We start from the raw sequence: 23,270 nt of genomic DNA on the forward strand, positions 1-23,270 counted from the left end.
GGAAGTTTTTCACTCAGAGGGTGGTGATGCACTGGAACAGGTTGCCCAAGGAGGCTGTGGATGCCCCATCCCTGGAGGCATTCAAGGCCAGGCTGGATGTGGCTCTGGGCAGCCTGGTCTGGTGATTGGTGACCCTGCACATAGCAGGGGTTGAAACTGGATGAGCATTGTGGTCCTTTTCAACCCAGGCCATTCTATGATTCTATGATATGATTCTATGATTCCGGAGGTGCATAATATCCTGGTAAATGTGTCCTGCACCTACCAATAGTCCCAAGGAGACACAGTCACAAATCTGGAACCATGCATATGCATACATGTGCACGTGTACATAAACTTATTGTTACCAGCACAAGAATGGGCTGATGGCCACTGTCCCAGAGATTTAGAAGACAAACATTGTATGTTATCAGAAGTATTAAAGTATACATATCAATTGTAAATCTCGGAGATATGAAACAAATATTAAAAACATACTGACGTTTATGCCCCCAAACATAACACAGCTAACCAAGGCCAACATATGCAAAACAGCTGAGTTGATGTAAGGCTGAAAAAAATAATTTCCTCAAGTCAGAGCATATACATTCATAACTCTGAGATTACACTAATCTAAATTTGTTTTTTTAATTTTCCTGTTTCTTTTTTTTCCCCTGCCTGAAGTGAGGCAGGATATAAATGCCAAAGACCACACTGCACCATGTGTTTTGAAGAAGTCCCTGCTGAAATCACAGAGCAGTTCTGCTTACAAAGTGACTGCGAGTTGCCCTAGCACGTGCCTGGATTGCAGCATTTGCTGATGGATCTTGTAACACTCTTTGGTACTTGTTTAATGAAGAGAGAAAGAGGCTCCCACCTGTCCCACCGTGACCCGTGCAAGAGCACTGGAATTGCAGAGCAGGATTTGTTGCTGCATTCAAAACCTTTCTAGAAGTAAAGCCTCCCATATGGTGAAATGGTTCTCTGTAAATAACAATAACAGTTTGACTTCTGGTCCTGAAAAGACAATGTGATGCATGGTAGGCTGTTGTACACTGCCATGCTTTACAAGGCTCAAGAAGATGGGAATCCAATCCTGCAAGCACCAGTTGCAGTGTCAAACTCAAGCCCAGAGGCATCACCTGTCTGTTCCAGAAGTCTTGTTTCCTCTCTGACTGTTGTTTGCAGGATCTTGTGTGATGGAAGTGTTATAGCAAACATTTCTATACATTTGCAAAACTGAGTTGTCAAGCTCGCATTTTCAAAGCACCAATCCTTCCTAATTTAGGCACCTGGTAAGCAAGCTCATTTTCAGATGTGCTGAGTGCTTAACATCGGTTGAACTGAATGGATATTCCAGGTGACCTCCCCTCCCCTCCCCTCCCCTCCCCTCCTCTCCCGTCCCCTCCTTTTTTTTTCCATGAACTTCCACTTAACAATGTTTTTCCTCATGTACTTCAAAATGCCCCAAACTGAAATTCTTGAATGGGCCTGAATAATGTTTTAAAATGACATTGGTTTGGAATAAAAATAATGCAGTGATTTATACATATTAAATATTTAAAACTTTCTGTTGTTGCTCACACACATTTGTGATATACTATCTGTCTTTATAAACCAATTATATATGATATCATTACAAACAAAAGATTATACTAATTTGGGGTTTCTCTGTCAGTAGCTGATGGTAGTAAAAACTCATTTGCTTAAGGATTAAATATTTTTCCTCCAGGCTTGCCAGCATTTTTAAACCTTCCTGATACCTGCCAGGAGAAAAGAAAAAAGAAAAAGAAAAAGAAAAAGAAAAAGAAAAAGAAAAAAGAAAAAGAAAAAGAAAAAGAAAAAGAAAAAGAAAAAGAAAAAGAAAAAGAAAAAGAAAAAGAAAAAGAAAAAGAAAAAGAAAAAGAAAAAGAAAAAGAAAAAGAAAAAGAAAAAGAAAAAGAAAAAAAAAAAAGAAAAAGAAAAAGAAAAAGAAAAAGAAAAAGAAAAAGAAAAAGAAAAAGAAAAAGAAAAAGAAAAAGAAAAAGAAAAAGAAAAAGAAAAAGAAAAAGCCTCAGTTTAAAACACTGGATTGCTCTGAACTGTTGTGGTGATATCATTGTAAATACTCAAATCTTAATTTTACACACATGGGTCCAAATGACTCATCACTACAGAAAGCTAAATGGATGCAATATGGGACTGCATCCTATTGGAGGCCAATCATTTTACACATTTCAGAGCCATTTGATATGCATTCAAACCTCACCTGCAGGTTGTCCATTCATTCACTTCTGTTAAGGCTGTTTCCAATAATCCAAATGTCTGCACAAATGCAAGCATTCCTTTTTGCCAAACAAAAATTACTTTCTGCTGCCAAAGAAATGCTACCTTTGTCCACCTTCAGCTGTGGAATTTATCCCTTTCTCCTCTGCTACACAAACTTGAAATCAACAACTTCTAAATTTTACTTGGAGCAATTGAACCAAGGTTTAGAAAGAAGTGTGATTCATTGCTAAGTAAAGGTTGTTTAAAAGACAGAAATGATTCCGCTTATGATTATGTTTCATTTTACAATTTTCCAACACACAAATTACAATTACGGCCAAATTTATCAATTTATGCTTTGGTGGTCCAAAGATTTACAGTTGTAGCTTTAAATCCACTGATCTGCAGGTTTAAGGGTCAGCTGTTTGCATGGAACAGTGCTACATTTCAGAAGAGTAAGAGCCCAGTCGATACTTGTAACTTTAGTGTAAAAATAATTACAATTCATTTTATGCTATGTAGTATGAAATACTGTTCTTGTTACATGTCACATTATTGTTTTGTTTGGTTTTGCTCAAAACAAAAATGCTCCTGGCATTGAAACAAGTTTATTTTTCTTCTTATTTTTATTCCTATTAGACAAGAATCACAGCCCTTCATCCTCATGACTAATGGCGGATACACTGAAAAGGAAAAACAACAGATAAATACAAAAACTGAAAAGGCTAACAAAATTGTGTAAAGAAACATGAATCATGCTTCATTGCACATTAAAATGAGCTCATTTAAACGACAAATGGTATATTCTTAGCATACTCCAATAGAGCATAAGCTGGTGATGAAGTATCTGTGTTCTGACCCACCAAAACAAATCGCAGTCCTTCCTCATTACGTGACCAAAAGTACTCTCTGATGCAACCAAAACACAACATCTATCACCCACAGTACAGGCAATGGGATCATCTCATCACACATGCGATGGGATCATCTTGTCACACATGCAAAGCCTCATTCTGTGACAGGGATAATTGCCATTTTGGTCATATGAAACACATGTGCTGGCATATACAAAGAAAAACATCCAGGTGTGCAGTCCTCTTGTCCACCAGAATAAGTTTGCTTGCCTCAAAAAATGATCTCCCTATATCAGTCTTTCTCAATTCAGGAACACTTGAGAGCTTGTTAATTCCTACCCTTAAATCCTGGTGACCTCAGAGGGTTTCTGTGCAACTCAGATCACATAGAGCCCTAGAATAGAGATGGCATAGCCAGAAAGAACATGCACAGTAACAATTTATTTTTATGATTTGAAATCTTTGGGTGCATTCTTTTCTACTGTACACTAATTTCTTTGTGATTATCCATCCAGTGCTATCATGTGCAATTGACAGTAAAAAGATATCACAGGTCAGCAACAGTATTTTTCATTAGATTAAACAAATAAAGAAATAAATAAAACACCCAACAAACCACCAAACTTTAATTAATTAATTTATTTGTAGAGACTCAGTTATGCTATTGCTTAAATGTACAGAGTATACAACATCCAAAGCAGAGTATATATTTTTTTCCCATACCTTCTGGACAGACTGATTTTGTTTGCTTATCATCTCTATCTTTTTAAAATGTTGCAATAATTAAAAACCTGATGTAAATCAAAAAGCTCTTCCTGAGCCTGAAACACTATGTTTTTCTTATGAACCTCAGCAGAAGGTTCATCATTTTGACAGCTGAGACAGTGAAACAGGTGATCCTAGCTAACAAAGCAGGTGTTCTCATGACATCCTGCAGGGCAGCAGAGGAAGGATTTAAGAATTACATAGCAGAACTTAGCACTAAGCATTTCAGATGCTTCAAAAGAGCTATGTTTTCTGGCAAATTAAGGGAAGATGTTTTCTTTCAAATGGATTAATTCAAAGAAGTAATTTGTACACTTGGAACTTTGGACTCTGGTCACTATATGTGGGTATCAAAAATTCCAGTACAGCTGTAGTGGAAATATTAAGAAGCATCAGTGGAGTTGCATGAGAACCTGGAGGCTATCACTGCACTGTATTTAAACAATCTACCTTAACTGTACTAACCCAAGCCAGTGTTTTTTTTAAAAGAATTTTTTTACAATCAGAGTGGTGAGTCAGTGGCACAGACTGCCCAAAGAGGTGGTGGATCCCCCATCACTGCAGACATCCAAGGTCAGGCTGGAGGGGCTCTGAGCACCTGATGGAGCTGTAGGTGTCCCTGTTCACTGCAGGGCAGTTGGACCAGATGGTCTTAGCAGTCCATTCCAACTCAAATGATTCTGTGATTCTGTGATTCTATGAAATAAGACACATCCTATAACTACAAAGTCCAGAATGACAGTGTTGATTAAAATACATAATCCAATATATACTACTTTTGTAGGAATATAATTACATGAAGGAAAATTCATTTTATTGTATCTGAGGAACTATATCCCACACTTTTGTTTCTGTTTCACTTTGGTTATTACACGCTGAGTTGCCAACACCCACAGAAAGCGCATCAAGAATTAGGGACTGATTGTTCTGTGATGGTCCAGTTATTTACTCAAGGAAAACCATACACTTCTTTGTCTATAAACTTCAAAGTCTTTCAACACATCTCTGCACATCTCTACAAGGAGAATGTCCCAGTTTCAGCAAAAAAAGTGTTAGTAGCACACTGAGGTTCAGTTCACAGAATCATAGAATCACCAAGGTTGGAAAAGACCTACAAGATCATCCAGTCCAACCATCCAACTGTCACCAATAGTTCTCATTAATAGTTCTCATTAACCATGCCCTCAACACAAAATCCAAACGTTCCTTGAACACCTCCAGGGGGGTTGGACTCGATCTCTGGAGGTCCCTTCCAACCCCTACAATTCTGTGATTCTGGGTGATTCTGTGAACCTCCACATTTAATACCAGACCAGGCTGCCCAGGGCCCCATCCAACCTGGCCTTGAACACCTCCAGGGACGGGGCATCCACAGCCTCTCTGGAAGAAAGTGGCTTATTATTCCACATTTATGCACACTTAGTAGATAAGATGAAATACTTAATAAGTACCAAAATTGTAACTTTTGTATTATAGACTATTCTGTTTTGCCAAGAGGCCCTCAGCAAAAGAACAACAAAAGAACAACTTAAGGGGCCTCTGACATGAGGTCAAACTGTCCCTTTTTTGGATTAGGAGGAATGCAAGTGATGTTCCCCTACCTTTTTCCTTCAAACTTACCTCTATCCCAGGACAGCAGGTGTCCAGGAATAATGGCCCAGTGCTGAATGAGCAAATGTGAGAAGTTAATTAGCAATATACGCTTAGCTAGGGTCAGTGACTCCATCCCCTCCCTGGGCAGCCCATTCCGGTGCCTGACCACTCTTCTCTACTCAGAGAAGTAGTATTTCCTAACATCCAGCCTAAATCTCCTCTGGCACAGCTTGAAGCCATTCCCTCTAGTTCTGTCATCAGTTACATGACAGAAGAGGTTGACTCCCAGCTCATTACAACCTCCCTTCAGGCAGTTATAGAGAGCAATGAGGTCTCCCCTGAGTCTCCTCTTCTCCAGACTGAACAATCCCAGCTCCTTCAGCTGCTCCTCGTAGGGCCTGTGCTCCACACCCCTCACCAGCTTTGCTGCCAGGTCATCAATAAAGATACTGAAGGCCCAGTACCGACCCCCAGGGAACACCACTCGTGACAGGTCGCCAGCTGGATTTAGCTCCATTCACCACCTCTCTCTGGGCCCGCTCCTCCAGCCAGTTCCTTACCCAGCCAAGAGCGTACCTGTCCAAACCACGTGCTGCCAGCTCCTGCAGGAGAACTGCTGCTGAGTCGTAAGACCGCGCCCGGTGCCAGGCCGAGCCGCTGAGCGGAGCGGAGCCGCCGCCATGACGGGCAGCAGCGGGGTCGGGGCCGGGGCGGGGCCGGGCCTGAGCGGGAGCTTTTCCGTACCGCGTGACGTCAGGCGAACGCCATAATGCTACGGGCAGGGCTGTCGTTGTTCGGTACCTGTGTGAGCTGCGGCGGCATCGGCGGCATCGGCGGCATCGGCATGTGTTTGGTGCTGTGTTTTCGTCGGTGAACGGTGAGTAATTGCTTTATAACTATGCGTGCAGTTACTATAACGTTTTGGTGTCTGTTTTCCTCTTCTGTCTTGGTAGTTGGCTGTTACAGCGCACAAATAGTATTTTGTTTTCAGTTTTTCCCTTAATCCCACCCCGGAGGGACTGAGTAAATGACTGTGATGCTGAGCAGCTGCAGGGCTGCTCTGCAGCGTGAAGCCCAGTGGGACCCAACCCAGAATCATGGAGTCCTTAGAGTTGGAAGGGACCTTTAGGGGCTATCTAGTCCAGCTCCCCTGCAATGAACGGGGACATCTGCAGCTCAGTCACATTGCTCAGAGCATGGTCCAGCCTGGCCTTGAATGTGTTCAGGGCTGGGGCATCCACCACTAACCTGTTGCCCTGTTTCACCACCCACAGTGTAAAAGGCTTTTTCTTTATATCCAACCTAAATCTACCCTCTTGAAGCTTGAAACAGTTTCTCCTTGTTTGATCACCACAGACCCTGCTAAAGAGACTGTCCCTTTCTTTCCTGTGGCTCCCATTTAGTACTGAAAGGCTGCTATTGGGATACCTTCTCTTCTTTGGGTGGAACTGCCTCAGATCTCTCAGCCTATCCTTGTAGGGAAGATGTTACATCTGTTGGATCATTTTGGTGGTTGTCATCTGGGCATGCTCCAGCAGGTCTGTGTCTCACGAGTACATCTGGATGCAGTACTCCAGGTGAAGTCTCACCAGTGCAGAGCAGAGAGGCAGGATCACCTCCCTCATCTCGCTGGCCACACTTCTTTGGAAGCAGCCTAGGATATAGTTGGCTTTCCGGGCTGAGAGGGCATGTTGCTGGCTCATGTCTAGCTTGCCATCCACCAGTAGTCCTAGGTCCTGTTTGTCAGGGCTGTGCTCCATCCTTGCTCCCCCAAGCTTGTACTGGTAATGGAGGTTACCATGACTCAGATGCAAGACCTTGCACTGGGGTTCTCCTGGGCCCACTGTTTGAGCCTGCCCAGGTCTCTCTGAATGATGTTCTGTCCTTTGGGTATGTATATCTCACTACACAGCTTGGTGTAATCAGCAAACTTGCTGAGGTTGCACTCAATTCCTTTGTTGATGTTACTGATGATGATGTTAAAGTGCACTGACCCCTGATGGACACAACTTTTCACTAAAATCCGTTTCAAAAAGGAGTCATTAACCACCATCCTCTGTGTGTGATCTCATAACCAACTCCTCACCTATCAAATAACATCAAATGTTACCAAATTAGAGAGAAGGATGTTATGGGGGACTATGTCAAAGGCCTTATTGAAGTCCAAATGTGTGACACTGGTGGTGCTTTCCTTGCCCAGTGATGCAGTTACATCATAAAGTGACAAGCAGGGCCTACCCTTTGTGAAGTCATGCTGGTTATCTCATACCATCTTCCTCACTTCCATGTGCTTTAGCATAGCTTCTAGGAGGATCTGCTCCATGATATTCCCCAGCGTTGAAGTGCAGACAGGTAAGTAGTTCCCTGAGTCATTGTGTGGTAACTGTTGAGTCTGTGTCTCAGTGCCTGAACCACTGTTTAAACACCTGGGGAAAGGTCCCAGTCAGCCCTGGGAGCACAGGGGAAGGCAATTCAACTGTGAAACCAGAAGGGGTGGAGCCTGGCTCCACCTCTCATAGATCCCATTTCAGGGCTGACTGCCACTGTAGAAGAATCTCTCCCTGGAGATATGCTATTTGTGGATTTTTTTCCCTGTGAGCCTAGATCTTTAGTGATGCTTAGGCAGTCATTTTAAATGTTCCTTAATGACACCTTACTATTGTGCTAGTCCCTTTGTCATTACTCCTCTTAGATTACTGTTAAATTGTGTTGATCTTTCTGGTGGTTACAATCATTATTTACATGCTTGTTAAAAAGTGGGCATGGTGGTTCTGGTCCATAGAGTAGTCAAATCCCTGAACTTCAAATATATGCCCAAAAATGCAATCCCTCAATAACTTGTACTATACACTCTTATTTCACATCTAAACTGGTGTAATGCAATCAATAATCAAACACCAATCTTACAGGAACAGCGTGCCACTGGAGGACAGATGTAGCGTGCCACTGGAGGACAGATGTAGTGTGCCGGCAGAGGTCTGAGGTAGTGCGCCAGTGGTGGCTGAATGGGGAGCACTGGGGGAGGCCAGAGGGAGCGTGCCGGGGGAGGATAGGGAGCATCTGCAGGGGTCCAAGGGAGCACATGGTGGGAGGACAGAGGTAGCACCTGTGGAGGCCTGAGGGAGCGCGCAGGGGGATGATGGGGAGCACCTGCAGAGCACCGAGGGATCATGCTGGAGGAGGAGGGGGAATGGCTGCAGAAGTCTGAGGGAGCGCACCGGGGGAGGCTGGAAGGAGCGTGCGTGCCTGGTGAGGATGGGGAGAGAAGAGCACCTGCAGGGGTCTGAGGGAGAGCGCCGGGGGAGGACAAAGAGTGAATCTGTGGAGGCCGGAGGGAGCTTGCTGGTGGAGGCCAGATGGAGAACAATGGGGGAGGATGGAGAGCGCCTGCAGCAATCTGAGGGAGCGTGCTGGGGAAGGCTGGAGCGAGTGCCGGTGGAGATCCAAGTTAACATGCTGGGGGAGGATGGAGAGAGTTTGCCCGGGGGAGGATGGGGAGCACCTGCGGAGGTCCAAGGGAGTGCACCAGGGGAATACGGTTAGCATCAGGGGAGGACAGAGGAAGCAACTGTGGAGGCTGGAGGCAGTGTGCCAAGGAGGCTGGATGGAGGGTGATGGGGAAGGATGGGAAGCACCTGCCGAGGTCTCAGGGAGTGCGCTGGGGGAAGAAAGACAGCACCGGGGGAAGACAGGGAGTGAAAGTGTGGAAGATAAATGGAGGGCATCCAGGGAGGACAGGGAACACCTGCGACGTCCAAGAGAACATTACAGCTGAAGGATGCTAGAGGGTAAACTCAGTGCGCCGGCGAAGGCTAGCGGGCAGGCAAGGTAGCGCGCCGGAGGAAGCTAGCGGGCAGGCAAGTTACCGCGCTGGAGGAGGCTGGTGGACAGGTAAGTTGTCGCGCTGGAGGAGGGTAGCGGGCAGGCAAGTTAGTGCGCCGGAGGAGGGTAGCGGGCAGGCCAAGATAGCACTCCGGCGGAGGCTAGCGGGCAAGGCAAGTTAGCGCGCTGGAGGACGCTAGCGGGCAGATCAAGTCAGTGAGCTGGAGGAGGCTAGCGGACAGGCTAACTTAGCACGCCGGTGGAGGCTAGCGGGCAGGACAAGTTAGCGAGCCGGCAGAGGCTAATGCACAGGTAAGTTAGCGCACCAGAGGAGGCTAGCAGGCAGGCAAGTTAGCGTGCCGGAGGAGGCTAGCGGGCAGACAAGTTAGCGTGCCGGAGGAGGCTAGCAGGCAGGCAAGTTAGAGCACCGGAGGAGGCTAGCGGACAGGGAAGTTAGCCCGCCGGAGGAGGTTAGCGGGCAGGCAAGTTAATACGCCGGAGGAGGCTAGCGGGCAGACAAGTTAGTGCGCCGGAGGAGGGTAGCGGACAGGCCAAGTTAGCGCGCCGGTGGAGGCTAACGGGCAGGACAAGTTAGCGAGCCGGCGGAGGCTAGTGGACAGGTAAGTCAGTGCGCCAGAGGAGGCTAGCAGGAAGGCAAGTTAGTGCGCCGGCAGAGGCTAGCGGGCAGGCCAAGCTAGCGCGTCGGTGGAGGCTACTGGACAGGCAAGTTAGCGTGCCGGAGGAGGCTAGCGGACAGGCCAAGTTAGTGCATCGGTGGAGGCTAGCGGACAGGCCAAGATAGCACGCTGGCGGAGGCTAGTGGACAGGTAGGTTAGCTTGCCGGAGGAGGCCAGCGGGCAGGCAAGTTAGTGCGCCAGAGGAGGCTAGTGGACAGGCAAGTTAGTGCACCGGAGAAGGTTAGCTTGCAGGCCAAGTTAACGCGCCAGAGGAGGTTAGCGGCCAGGCAAGTTACCGCGTCCGTGGAGGCTACCGGGCAGGCAAGTTAGCGCGCCGTAGGAGGGTAGTGGACAGGCCAAGTTAGCGTGCCAGAAAAGGTTAGCAGGCAGGCTAGTTAGTGCGCCGGAGGAGGCTAGTGGACTGGCTAACTTAGCGTGCCAGTGGAGGTTAGCGGGCAGGTCAAGTTAGCGCGCCGGAGGAGGCTAGTGGACAGGCTAACTTAGCGTGCCGTTGGAGGCTAGCGGGCAGGACAAGTTAGCGAGCCGGCAGAGGCTAAAGGACAGGTAAGTTAGCGTGCCGGAGGAGGCTAGCTGGCAGGCAAGTTAGTACGCCGGATGAGGCTAGTGGGCACGCAAGTTAGCACGCCGGAGGAGGTTAGTGGGCAGGCAAGTTAGTGCGCTGGAGGAGGGTAGCAGACAGGCCAAGTTAGCGCGTTGGTGGAGGCTAGCGGGCAGGCAAGTTAGCACGCCGGAGGAGGTTAGCGGGCAGGCCAAGATAGCACACCGGCGGAGGCTAGTGGACAGGTTACTTAGCGCACCGGAGGAGGCTAGGGGGCAGGCAAGTTAGTGCGCCAGAGGAGGCTAGTGGACAGGCAAGTTAGTGTGCCGGAGAAGGTTATCTTGCAGTCCCAGTTAACGCGCCGGTAGAGGTTAGCGGCCAGACAAGTTATCGCGTCGGTGGAGGCTAGCTGCCAGGCAAGTTAGTGTGACTGAGGAGGCTAGCAGACAGGACAAGTTAGCGCGCTGGCCGAGGCTAGTGTACAGGTGAGTTAGCACGCCGGAGGAGGGTAGCGGGCAGGCCGAGTTAGTGCGCCAGAGGACGCTAGCGGGCAGGCAAGTTAGTGCGCCGGAGGAGGCTAGTGGACAGGCTAACTTAGCACGCCGGCAGAGGCTAGCGGACAGGCAAGTTAGTGCGCTGGAGGAGGTTAGCGGGCAGGCCAAGTTAGAGAACCGGTGGAAGTTAGCGGACAGGGAAGTTAGTGCACCGGAATAGGTTATTGGATAGGCCAAGTTAGCGCACTGGAGGAGGCTAGGGGGCAGGCCAAGTCAGTGCGCAGGTGGAGGCTGGCAGGAAGGCAAGTTAGTCCGCTGGCAGAGGCTAGTGGGCAGGACGAGTTAGCACGTTGGTGGAGGCTAGCGGGCAGGCAAGTTAACGCGCCGGAGGTGGTTAGCGGACAGGCCAAGATAGCACGCCGGCGGAGGCTAGTGGACAGGTAAGTTAGTACACCGGAGAAGGGTAGCGGTCAGGCAAGTTAGTGCGCCAGAGGAGGTTAGCGGACAGACCTAGTTAGCGTGCCAGAGGAGGCTAGCAGGCAGGCAAGTTAGTGCGCCGGAGGAGGTTAGCGTGCAGGGCAAGTTGGCACGCCGGAGGAGGCTAGTGGATAGGCTAACTTAGCATGCCGGTGGAGGCTAGCGGGCAGGACAAGTTAGCGAGCCGGAGGAGGCTAATGGACTGGTAAGTTAGCGTGTCGGTGGAGGCTAGCGGCCAGGCAAGTTAGTGCGCTGGAGGAGGCTAGCGGACAGGACAAGTTAGCGCGCCGGAGGAGGTTAGTGGACAGGTAATTTAGTGCGCCGGAGGAGGCTAGCGGGCAGGCAAGTTAGTGCGCCGGAGGAGGCTAGTAGACAGGCAAGTTAGTGCACCGGAGAAGGTTATCTTGCAGGCCAAGTTAACACGCCAGAGGAGGTTAGCGGCCAGGCAAGATAGCGCGTTGGTGGAGGCTAGTGGACAGGCCAAGATAGCACGCCGGCGGAGGCTAGTGGACAGGACAAGTTAGCACGCCGGCGTAGGCTAGAGGTCAGGGAAGTTAGTGCGCCAGAGGAGGCTAGCGGGCAGGCCAAGTTAGCGCGCCGGAGGAGGTTAGTGGACAGGGAAGTTAGTGCGCTGGCGGAGGCTAGCGGGCAGGCAAGTTAGCGCGCTGGAGAAGGCTAGTGGACAGGCTAACTTAGCGTGCCGTTGGAGGCTAGCGGGCAGGACAAGTTAGCAATCCGGCAGAGGCTAATGTACAGGTAAGTTAGCGCGCCGGTGGAGGCTAGAAGGCAGGCCTAGTTAGCGTGCCAGAGGAGGCTAGCAGGCAGGCAAGTTAGTGCGCCGGAGGGGGCTAGTAGGCAGGCAAGTTAGTGCGCCAGAGGAGGTTAGCGGGCAGGGCAAGTTAGCGCGCCGGAGGAGGCTAGCGGACAGGCCAGGATAGCACGCAGGCGGTGGCAAGTGGACAGGTAAGTTAGCACACCGGAGGAGGCTATAGTAAGTAGGAGGAGGGTAAACCTGAGGAGCGTATAGTAAGTTAGTTAGTGCTCCGCAGGAGGTTAGCGGGCAGGCCTAGTTAGCATGCCAGAGGACGCTAGCAGGCAGGCAAGTTAGTGCGCCAGAGGAGGCTAGCGGACAGGCCAAGATAGCACGCCGGCGGAGGCTAGTGGACAGTTAAGTTAGCACACCGGAGGAGGCTAGTGGACTGGCTAACTTAGCGTGCCGTTGGAGGGTAGCGGACAGGCCAAGTTAGCGCGCTGGTGGAGGCTAGAGGGCAGGCCTAGTTATCGTGCCAGAGGAGGCTAGCGGGCAGGCAAGTTAATGCGCCGGAGGAGGCTAGTAGGCAGGCAAGTTAGTGCGCCGGAGGAGGCTAGTGGATAGGCTATCTTAGCATGCCGGTGCAGACTAGTTGGCAGGTAAGTTAGCACGCTGGAGGAGGCTAGTGAACAGGTAAGTTAGCACGCCGAAGAATGCTAGTGGTCAGGCAAGTTAGTGCGCCAGAGTAGGCAAGTTAGCGCGCTGGCAGAGGCTAATGGACAGGTAAGTTAGCGTGACGGAGGAGGCTAGCAGGGAGGCAAGTTAGCGAGCCGGAGGAGGCTAGTGGGCATGCAAGTTAGCACGCCGGAGGAGGTTAGTGGGCAGGCAAGTTAGTGCGCCGGAGGAGGGTAGCGGACAGGCCAAGTTAGCGATCCGGCAGAGGCTAGTGGACATATAAGTCAGTGCACCGGAGGAGGCTAGTGGGCAGGCAAGTTAGCACGCCGGAGGAGGTTAGTGCGCAGACAACTTAGTGCACCGGAGGAGGCTAGTTAGTGCGCTGGAGCAGGGTAGCTGACAGGCCAAGTTAGCGCGCCGGTGGAGGCTAGCGGACAGGACAAGTTAGCTAGTCGGCAGAGGCTAGTGGACAGGTAAGTCAGTGCGCCGAAGGAGGCTAGCAGAAAGGCAAGTTAGTGCGCCAGAGGAGGCTAGTGGGCAGGCAAGTTAGTGCGCCGGAGAAGGTTATCTTGCAGTCCCAGTTAACGCGCCAGAGGAGGTTAGCGGCCAGAGAAGTTATCGCGTCGGTGGAGGCTAGCTGCCAGGCAAGTTAGCGCGCTGGAGGAGGCTAGCGGATAGGACAAGTTAGCGCGCTGGAGGAGGCTAGCGGACAGGCCAAGATAGCACGCTGGCGGAGGCTAGTTGACAGGTAAGTTAGTACGCCGGAGGAGGGTAGCTGTCAGGCAAGTTAGTGCGCCGGCAGAGGCTAGCTGGCAGGCAAGTTTGTGCGCCGGAGGAAGCTAGTGGGCAGGCTAACTTAGCACGCCGGTGAAGGCTAGCGGACAGGCCAAGATAGTGCGCCGGAGGAGGTTAGTGGACAGGTAAGTTAGTGCGCTGGCGGAGGCTAGTGGACAGGCAAGTTAGTGCGCCTGAGAAGGTTAGCGGGCAGGCAAAGTTAACGCGCCAGAGGAGGTTAGCGGCCAATCAAGATAGCGCGTCAGTAGAGGCTAGCGTGCAGGCAAGTTAGTGCGCTGTAGGGGGGTCGCGGACAGGCCAAGTGAGCGCACCGGAGAAGGTTAGCAGGCAGGCTAGTTAGTGCGCCGGAGGAGGGTAGTGGACTGGCTAACTTAGCGTGCCGGTGGAGGCTAGCGGGCAGGACATGTTATTGTGCCGTAGGTGGCAAGCGGGCAGACATGTTAGTGCGCCGTAGGAGGGTAGCGGACACTCAAAGTAAGTGCACCGGAGGAGGTTAGCGGACCGGCATGTTAGTGCGCCAGAGAAGGTTAGCTTACAGTCCCAGTTAACGCGCCAGAGGAGGTTAGCGGACAGGCCAAGATAGCACGCGGGCGGAGGCTGGTGGACAGGTAAGTTAGCACGCCAAAGAATGCTAGTGGTCAGGCAAGTTAGTGCGCCAGAGTAGGCTAGCGGGCAGGCCAAGTTAGCGCGCCGGAGGAGGTTAGCGGACAGGCAAGTTAGTGCGCCACAGTAGGCTAGCGGGCAGGCCAAGTTAGAGCGCCAGAGGAGGTTAGCGGACAGGCAAGTTAGTGCGCTGGCGGAACTAGTGGACAGGTAAGTTAGCGCGCCAGAGGAGGCTAGCGGGCAGGCAAGTTAGTGCGCTGGCGGAACTAGCGGACAGGTAAGTCAGTGCGCCGGAGGAGGCTAGCTGGGAGGCAAGTTAGTGCGCCGGAGGAGGCAAGTGGGCACGCAATTTAGCACGCCGGTGGAGGTTAGTGGGCAGGCAAGTTAGTGCGCCGGAGGAGGGTAGCGGACAGGCCAAGTTAGCCCGCCGGTGGAGGCTAGCGGGCAGGACAAATTAGTGTTCCGGCAGAGGCTAGCAGACAGGTAAGTCAGTGCGCCGGAGGAGGCTAGCATGAAGGCAAGTTAGTGCGCTGGCAGAGGCTAGCGGGCAGGCCAAGTTAGCGCGTCGGTGGAGGCTACCGGGCAGGCAAATTGGCGCACCGGAGGAGGCTAGCGGACAGGCCAAGATAGCACGCCGGCGTAGGCTAGTGGACAGGCAAGTTAGTGCACCGGAGAAGGTTATCTTTCAGGCCAAGTTAACGCGCCACAGGAGGTTAGCGGCCAGGCAAGATAGCGCATCGGTGGAGGCTAGCTGCCAGGCAACTTAGCGCGCTGGAGGAGGCTAGCGGACAGGCCAAGATAGCACGCCGGCGGAGGCTATTGGGCAGGTAAGTTAGCACGCCGGCGGAGGCTAGCGGTCAGGGAAGTTAGTGCGCCAGAGGAGGCTAGCGAGCAGGCCAAGTTAGCGCGCCGGAGGAGGTTAGTGGACAGGGAAGTTAGTGCGCTGGCGGAGGCTAGCGGGCAGGTAAGTTAGTGCGCCGTAGGAGGCTAGCGGGCAGGCAAGTTAGTGCGTCAGAGGAGGGTAGTGGGCACGCAAGTTAGCATGTCGTGAGAGGTTAGTTGGCAGGCAAGTTAATGCGCCGGAGGAGGCTAGCGGACAGGCTAACTTAGCGTGCCGGCAGAGGCTGGCGGACAGGACAAGTTAGTGGTCCGCCAGAGGACGCTAGCAGGCAGGCAAGTTAGTGCGCCAGAGGAGGCTAGCGGACAGGCCATGATAGCACGCAGGCGGTGGCAAGTGGTCAGGTAAGTTAGCATGCCCGAGGAGGCTAGCAGGCAGACAAGTTAGTTCACCAGAGGAGGCTAGCGGACAGGCCAAGTTAGCGTGCCGGTGCAGGCTAGCGGGCAGACAAGTTAGTGCGCTGGAGGAGGTTAGCGGGCAGGACAAGTTAGCGAGCCGGCGGAAACTAATGGACAGGTAAGTTAGCGTGACGGAGGAGGCTAGCAGGGAGGCAAGTTAATGCGCCGGAGGAGGCTAGTGGGCACGCAAGTTAGCACGCCGGAGGAGGTTAGTGGGCAGGCAAGTTAGCGCACCGGAGGAGGATAGCAGGCAGGCAAGTTAGTGCGCCGGAGGAGGGTAGCGGACAGGCCAAGTTAGCGCGTCGGTTGAGGCTAGCGGACAGGACAAGTTAGCGAGCCGGCGGAGGTTAGCGGGCAGGTAAGTCAGTGCACCGGAGGAGGGTAGCGGGCAGGCAAGTTTGTGCGCCGGCAGAGGCTAGTGGGTAGGCCAAGTTAGCGCCTTGGTGGTGGCTAGCGGGCAGGCACGTTAGCGCGCCGGAGGAGGGTAGCGGACTGGCCAAGTTAGCGTGCCCGCGGATGCTAGTGGGCTGGCAAGTTAGCGTGCCGGAGGAGGCTAGCAGGCAGGCCAAGTTAGCGGCCGGAGGAGGCTAGTGTACAGGCGAACTTAGCGTGCCGGCGGAGGCTAGCGGGCTGGACAAGTTAGCGAGCCGGCAGAGGCTAATGGACAGGTAAGTTAGCGTGCCGCTGGAGGCTAGCAGGGAGGCAAGTTAGTGCACCGGAGGAGGCTAGTGGGCAGGCAAGTTAGCGCGCCGGAGGAGGTTAGTGTGCAGGTAACTTAGTACACCGGAGGAGGCTAGCGGGCATGCAAGTTAGTGCGCCGGAGGAGGGTAGCTGACAGGCCAAGTTAGCGCGCTGGTGGAAGCTAGCGGACAGGACAAGTTAGCTAGTCGGCAGAGGCTAGTGGACAGGTAAGTTAGCGTGCCAGAGGAGGCTAACTGGCAGAGAAGTTAGAGCGCCGGAGGATGGTAGTGGACAGGCCAAGTTAGCGCGACGGTGGAGACTAGCGGGCAGTTAAGTCAGTGCACCGGAGGAGGCTAGCAGGAAGGCAAGTTAGCGCTTGCGGAGGCTAGCGGCCAGGCCATGTTAGCGCGTCAGAGGAGGCTAGCGGGCAGGCAAGGTAGCGCGCCGGAGGACGTTAGCGGACAGGCCAAGATAGCACACCAGCAGAGGCTAGTGGACAGGTAAGTTGGCGCACCGGAGGAGGCTAGCGGGCAGGCAAGTTAGCGCACCAGAGGAGGCTAGTGGACAGGCAAGTTAGTGCGCCGGTGAAGGTTATCTTGCAGTCCCAGTTATCGCGCCAGAAGAGGTTAGCGGCCAAACAACTTATCGCGTCGGTAAAGGCTAGCTGCCAGGCAAAATAGCGTGCTGGAGGAGGCTAGCGGACGGGAAAGTTAGCGCGCCAGAGTAGGCTAGCGGATAGGCCAAGATAGCTCGCTGGCGAAGGCTAGTGGACAGGTAAGTTAGCGCGCCGGAGTAGGCTAGCGGTCAGGCTAAGATAGCACGCCGGCGGAGGCTAGTGGACACGTAAGTTAGCACGCCGGCGGAGGCTAGTGGACAGGTAAGTTAGCGCACCAGAGAAGGCTAATGGACAGGTAAGTTAGTGCGCCGGAGGAGGCTAGAGGACAGGCCAAGATAGCACGCCAGCGGAGGCTAGTGGACAGGTAAGTTAGCGCGCCGGCGGAGGCTAGTGGACAGGCTAACTTAGCACGCCGGAGGAGACTAGTGGGCAGGCAAGTTAGTGCGCCGGAGGAGGCTAGCGGGCAGGCAAGTTAATGCGCCGGAGAAGGTTAGCTTGCAGGCCAAGTTAGAGAACCGGTGTCGGCTAGCGGACAGTGAAGTTAGTGCGCAGGAGGAGGTTAGCGGGCAGGCCAAGGTAGCGTGCCGGATGAGGCTTGGGGGCAGGCCAAGGTAGTACGCAGGACGATGTTAGCGGGCAATGCAAGTTAGTGCGCCGGAGGAGGGTAGCGGACAAGCCAATTAGTGCGCTGGTGCAGGCTAGCGGGCAGGACAAGTTAGCGTGCCGGCAGAGGCTAGTGGACAGGTAAGTCAGTGCGCCGGAGGAGGCTGGCAGGAAGGCAAGTTAGTGCGCCGGAGGAAGCTAGTGGAAAGGCTAACTTAGCACGCCGGCGGATGCTAGCGGGCCGGCAAGTTAGTGCGCCAGAGGAGGTTATCGGGTAGGCCAAGTTAGCGCGCTGGAGGAGGCTAGGGGGCTGGCCAAGATAGCACGCCGGTGGAGGCTAGTGGACAGGTAAGTTAGTACGCCGGAGGAGGGTAGCGGTCAGGAAGTTAGTGCGCCAGAGGAGGCTAGCGGGCAGGCAAGTTAGTGTGCCAGAGGAGGCTTGTGGGCAGGCATGTTAATGTGCCGGAGAAGGTTAGCTTGCAGGCGAAGTTAACGCGCCAGAGAAAGTTAGCGGCCAGGCAAGTTAGTGCTCCGGTGGAGGCTAGCTGCCAGGCAAGTTAGCGCGCTGGATGAGGCTAGTGGACAGGACACGTTAGCGCGCCGGTGGAGGCTAGCATACAGGCCAAGATAGCATGCTGGTGGAGGCTCATGGACAGGTAAGTTAGCACGCCGGAGGAGGGTAGTGGTCAGGCAAGTTAGTGCGCCGGCAGAGGCTAGCGTGCAGGCCAAGTTAGCGTGCCGGAGGAGGTTAGTGTTCAGGGAAGTTAGTGCGCTGGCGGAGTCTAGTGTACAGGTAAGTTTGCGCACCGGAGGAGGCTAGCGGGCAGGCAAGATAGTGCGCTGGAGGAGGTTAGCTTGCAGGCCAAGGTAGAGAACCGGTGGAGGCTAGCGGACAGGGAAGTTAGTGCTCCGCAGGAGGTTAGCGGGCAGGCCTAGTTAGCATGCCAGAGGACGCTAGCAGGCAGGCAAGTTAGTGCGCCAGAGGAGGCTAGCGGACAGGCCATGATAGCACGCAGGCGGTGGCAAGTGGTCAGGTAAGTTAGCATGCCCGAGGAGGTTAGCGGGCAGACAAGTTAGTTCACCAGAGGAGGCTAGCGGACAGGCCAAATTAGCGTGCCGGTGCAGGCTAGCGGGCAGACAAGTTAGTGCGCTGGAGGAGGTTAGCGGGCAGGACAAGTTAGCGAGCCGGCGGAAACTAATGGACAGGTAAGTTAACGTGACGGAGGTGGCTAGCAGGGAGGCAAGTTAATGCGCCGGAGGAGGCTAGTGGGCACGCAAGTTAGCGCGCCGGAGGAGGCTAGCGGGCAGGCAAGTTAGCGCACCAGAGGGGGATAGCTGGCAGGCAAGTTAGTGCGCCGGAGGAGGGTAGCGGACAGGCCAAGTTAGTGCGTCGGTGGAGGCTAGTGGACAGGACAAGTTAGCGAGCTGGAGGAGGTTAGCGGGCAGGTAAGTCAGTGCTCCGGAGGAGACTGGCAGGAAGGCAAGTTTGTGCGCCAGCAGAGGCTAGTGGGTTGGCCAAGTTAGCGCCTTGGTGGTGGCTAGCGGGCAGGCAAGATAGCGCGCCAGAGGAGGGTAGCGGACTGGCCAAGTTAGCGTGCCCGCAGATGCTAGTGGGCTGACAAGTTAGCACGCCGGAGGAGGCTAGCAGGCAGGCCAAGTTAGCGGGCCGGAGGAGGCTAGTGTACAGGCGAACTTAGCGTGCCGGCGGAGGCTAGCGGGCTGGACAAGTTAGCGAGCCGGCAGATGCTTATGGACAGGTAAGCTAGCGTGCCGCTGGAGGCTAGCAGGGAGGCAAGTTAGTGCACCGGAGGAGGCTAGTGGGCAGGCAAGTTAGCGCGCCGGAGGAGGTTAGTGTGCAGGTAACTTAGTACACCGGAGGAGGCTAGCGGGCATGCAAGTTAGTGCGCCGGAGGAGGGTAGCTGACAGGCCAAGTTAGCGCGCTGGTGGAGGCTAGCGGACAGGACAAGTTAGCTAGTCGGCAGAGGCTAGTGAACAGGTAAGTTAGCGTGCCAGAGGAGGCTAACTGGCAGAGAAGTTAGAGCGCCGGAGGATGGTAGTGGACAGGCCAAGTTAGCGCGACGGTGGAGACTAGCGGGCAGTTAAGTCAGTGCACCGGAGGAGGCTAGCAGGAAGGCAAGTTAGCGCGCCGGCAGAGGCTAGCGGCCAGGCCATGTTAGCGCGTCAGAGGAGGCTAGTGGGCAGGCAAGGTAGCGCGCCGGAGGACGTTAGCGGACAGGCCAAGATAGCACACCAGCAGAGGCTAGTGGACAGGTAAGTTGGCGCACCGGAGGAGGCTAGCGGGCAGGCAAGTTAGCGCACCAGTGGAGGCTAGTGGACAGGCAAGTTAGTGCGCCGGTGATGGTTATCTTGCAGTCCCAGTTATCGCGCCAGAAGAGGTTAGCGGCCAAACAACTTATCACGTCGGTAAAGGCTAGCTGCCAGGCAAAATAGCGTGCTGGAGGAGGCTAGCGGACGGGAAAGTTACCGCGCCGGAGTAGGCTAGCGGATAGGCCAAGATAGCTCGCTGGCGAAGGCTAGTGGACAGGTAAGTTAGCGCGCCGGAGTAGGCTAGCGGTCAGGCTAAGATAGCACGCCGGCGGAGGCTAGTGGACACGTAAGTTAGCACGCCGGCGGAGGCTAGTGGACAGGTAAGTTAGCGCACCAGAGAAGGCTAATGGACAGGTAAGTTAGTGCGCCGGAGGAGGCTAGAGGACAGGCCAAGATAGCACGCCAGCGGAGGCTAGTGGACAGGTAAGTTAGCGCGCCGGCGGAGGCTAGTGGACAGGCTAACTTAGCACGCCGGAGGAGACTAGTGGGCAGGCAAGTTAGTGCGCCGGAGGAGGCTAGCGGGCAGGCAAGTTAATGCGCCGGAGAAGGTTAGCTTGCAGGCCAAGTTAGAGAACCGGTGTCGGCTAGCGGACAGTGAAGTTAGTGCGCAGGAGGAGGTTAGCGGGCAGGCCAAGGTAGCGCGCTGGATGAGGCTTGGGGGCAGGCCAAGGTAGTACGCCGGACGATGTTAGCGGGCAATGCAAGTTAGTGCGCCGGAGGAGGGTAGCGGACAAGCCAAGTTAGTGCGCTGGTGCAGGCTAGCGGGCAGGACAAGTTAGCGTGCCAGCAGAGGCTAGTGGACAGGTAAGTCAGTGCGCCGGACGAGGCTAGCAGGAAGGCAAGTTAGTGCGCCGGAGGAAGCTAGTGGAAAGGCTAACTTAGCACGCCGGCGGATGCTAGCGGGCCGGCAAGTTAGTGCGCCAGAGGAGGTTATCGGGTAGGCCACGTTAGCGCGCTGGAGGAGGCTAGGGGGCTGGCCAAGATAGCACGCCGGTGGAGGCTAGTGGACAGGTAAGTTAGTACGCCGGAGGAGGGTAGCGGTCAGGAAGTTAGTGCGCCAGAGGAGGCTAGCGGGCAGGCAAGTTAGTGTGCCAGAGGAGGCTTGTGGGCAGGCATGTTAATGTGCCGGAGAAGGTTAGCTTGCAGGCGAAGTTAACGCGCCAGAGAAAGTTAGCGGCCAGGCAAGTTAGTGCTCCGGTGGAGGCTAGCTGCCAGGCAAGTTAGCGCGCTGGATGAGGCTAGTGGACAGGACACGTTAGCGCGCCGGTGGAGGCTAGCATACAGGCCAAGATAGCATGCTGGCGGAGGCTCATGGACAGGTAAGTTAGCACGCCGGAGGAGGGTAGTGGTCAGGCAAGTTAGTGCGCCGGCAGAGGCTAGCGTGCAGGCCAAGTTAGCGTGCCGGAGGAGGTTAGTGTTCATGTTAGTGCGCTTGCGGAGGCTAGTGGAGAGGTAAGTTAGCACGCCAGAGGAGGCTAGCGGGCAGGCAAGTAAGCGCACCAGAGGAGGCTAGCGGGCAGGCAAGTTAATGCGCCGGAGAAGGTTAGCTTGCAGGCCAAGTTAGAGAACCGATGGAAAGCTAGCGGACAGGGAAGTTAGTGCACAGGAGGAGGTTAGCGGGCAGGCCAAGGTAGCGTGCTGGATGAGGCTTGGGGGCAGGCCAAGGTAGTACGCCGGACGATATTAGCGGGCAATGCAAGTTAGCGCGCTGGTGGAGGCTAGCGGACAGGACAAGTTAGCTAGTCGGCAGAGGCTAGTGGACAGGTAAGTTAGTGTGCCAGAGGAGGCTAACTGGCAGAGAAGTTAGAGCGCCGGAGGATGGTAGTGGACAGGCCAAGTTAGCGCGACGGTGGAGACTAGCGGGCAGTTAAGTCAGTGCACCGGAGGAGGCTAGCAGGAAGGCAAGTTAGCGCGCCGGCAGAGGCTAGCGGCCAGGCCATGTTAGCGCGTCAGAGGAGGCTAGTGGGCAGGCAAGGTAGCGCGCCGGAGGACGTTAGCGGACAGGCCAAGATAGCACACCAGCAGAGGCTAGTGGACAGGTAAGTTGGCGCACCGGAGGAGGCTAGCGGGCAGGCAAGTTAGCGCACCAGAGGAGGCTAGTGGACAGGCAAGTTAGTGCGCCGGTGAAGGTTATCTTGCAGTCCCAGTTATCGCGCCAGAAGAGGTTAGCGGCCAAACAACTTATCACGTCGGTAAAGGCTAGCTGCCAGGCAAAATAGCGTGCTGGAGGAGGCTAGCGGACGGGAAAGTTAGCGCGCCGGAGTAGGCTAGCGGATAGGCCAAGATAGCTCGCTGGCGAAGGCTAGTGGACAGGTAAGTTAGCGCGCCGGAGTAGGCTAGCGGTCAGGCTAAGATAGCACGCCGGCGGAGGCTAGTGGACACGTAAGTTAGCACGCCGGCGGAGGCTAGTGGACAGGTAAGTTAGCGCACCAGAGAAGGCTAATGGACAGGTAAGTTAGTGCGCCGGAGGAGGCTAGAGGACAGGCCAAGATAGCACGCCAGCGGAGGCTAGTGGACAGGTAAGTTAGCGCGCCGGCGGAGGCTAGTGGACAGGCTAACTTAGCACGCCGGAGGAGACTAGTGGGCAGGCAAGTTAGTGCGCCGGAGGAGGCTAGCGGGCAGGCAAGTTAATGCGCCGGAGAAGGTTAGCTTGCAGGCCAAGTTAGAGAACCGGTGTCGGCTAGCGGACAGTGAAGTTAGTGCGCAGGAGGAGGTTAGCGGGCAGGCCAAGGTAGCGCGCTGGATGAGGCTTGGGGGCAGGCCAAGGTAGTACGCCGGACGATGTTAGCGGGCAATGCAAGTTAGTGCGCCGGAGGAGGGTAGCGGACAAGCCAAGTTAGTGCGCTGGTGCAGGCTAGCGGGCAGGACAAGTTAGCGTGCCAGCAGAGGCTAGTGGACAGGTAAGTCAGTGCGCCGGACGAGGCTAGCAGGAAGGCAAGTTAGTGCGCCGGAGGAAGCTAGTGGAAAGGCTAACTTAGCACGCCGGCGGATGCTAGCGAGCCGGCAAGTTAGTGCGCCAGAGGAGGTTATCGGGTAGGCCAAGTTAGCGCGCTGGAGGAGGCTAGGGGGCTGGCCAAGATAGCACGCCGGTGGAGGCTAGTGGACAGGTAAGTTAGTACGCCGGAGGAGGGTAGCGGTCAGGAAGTTAGTGCGCCAGAGGAGGCTAGCGGGCAGGCAAGTTAGTGTGCCAGAGGAGGCTTGTGGGCAGGCATGTTAATGTGCCGGAGAAGGTTAGCTTGCAGGCGAAGTTAACGCGCCAGAGAAAGTTAGCGGCCAGGCAAGTTAGTGCTCCGGTGGAGGCTAGCTGCCAGGCAAGTTAGCGCGCTGGATGAGGCTAGTGGACAGGGACACGTTAGCGCGCCGGTGGAGGCTAGCATACAGGCCAAGATAGCATGCTGGCGGAGGCTCATGGACAGGTAAGTTAGCACGCCGGAGGAGGGTAGTGGTCAGGCAA

The sequence above is a fragment of the Tetrao urogallus genome (assembly GCF_951394365.1).
Source record: "Tetrao urogallus genome assembly, chromosome: 1".
NCBI classification, from domain to species: Eukaryota; Metazoa; Chordata; class Aves; order Galliformes; family Phasianidae; genus Tetrao; species Tetrao urogallus.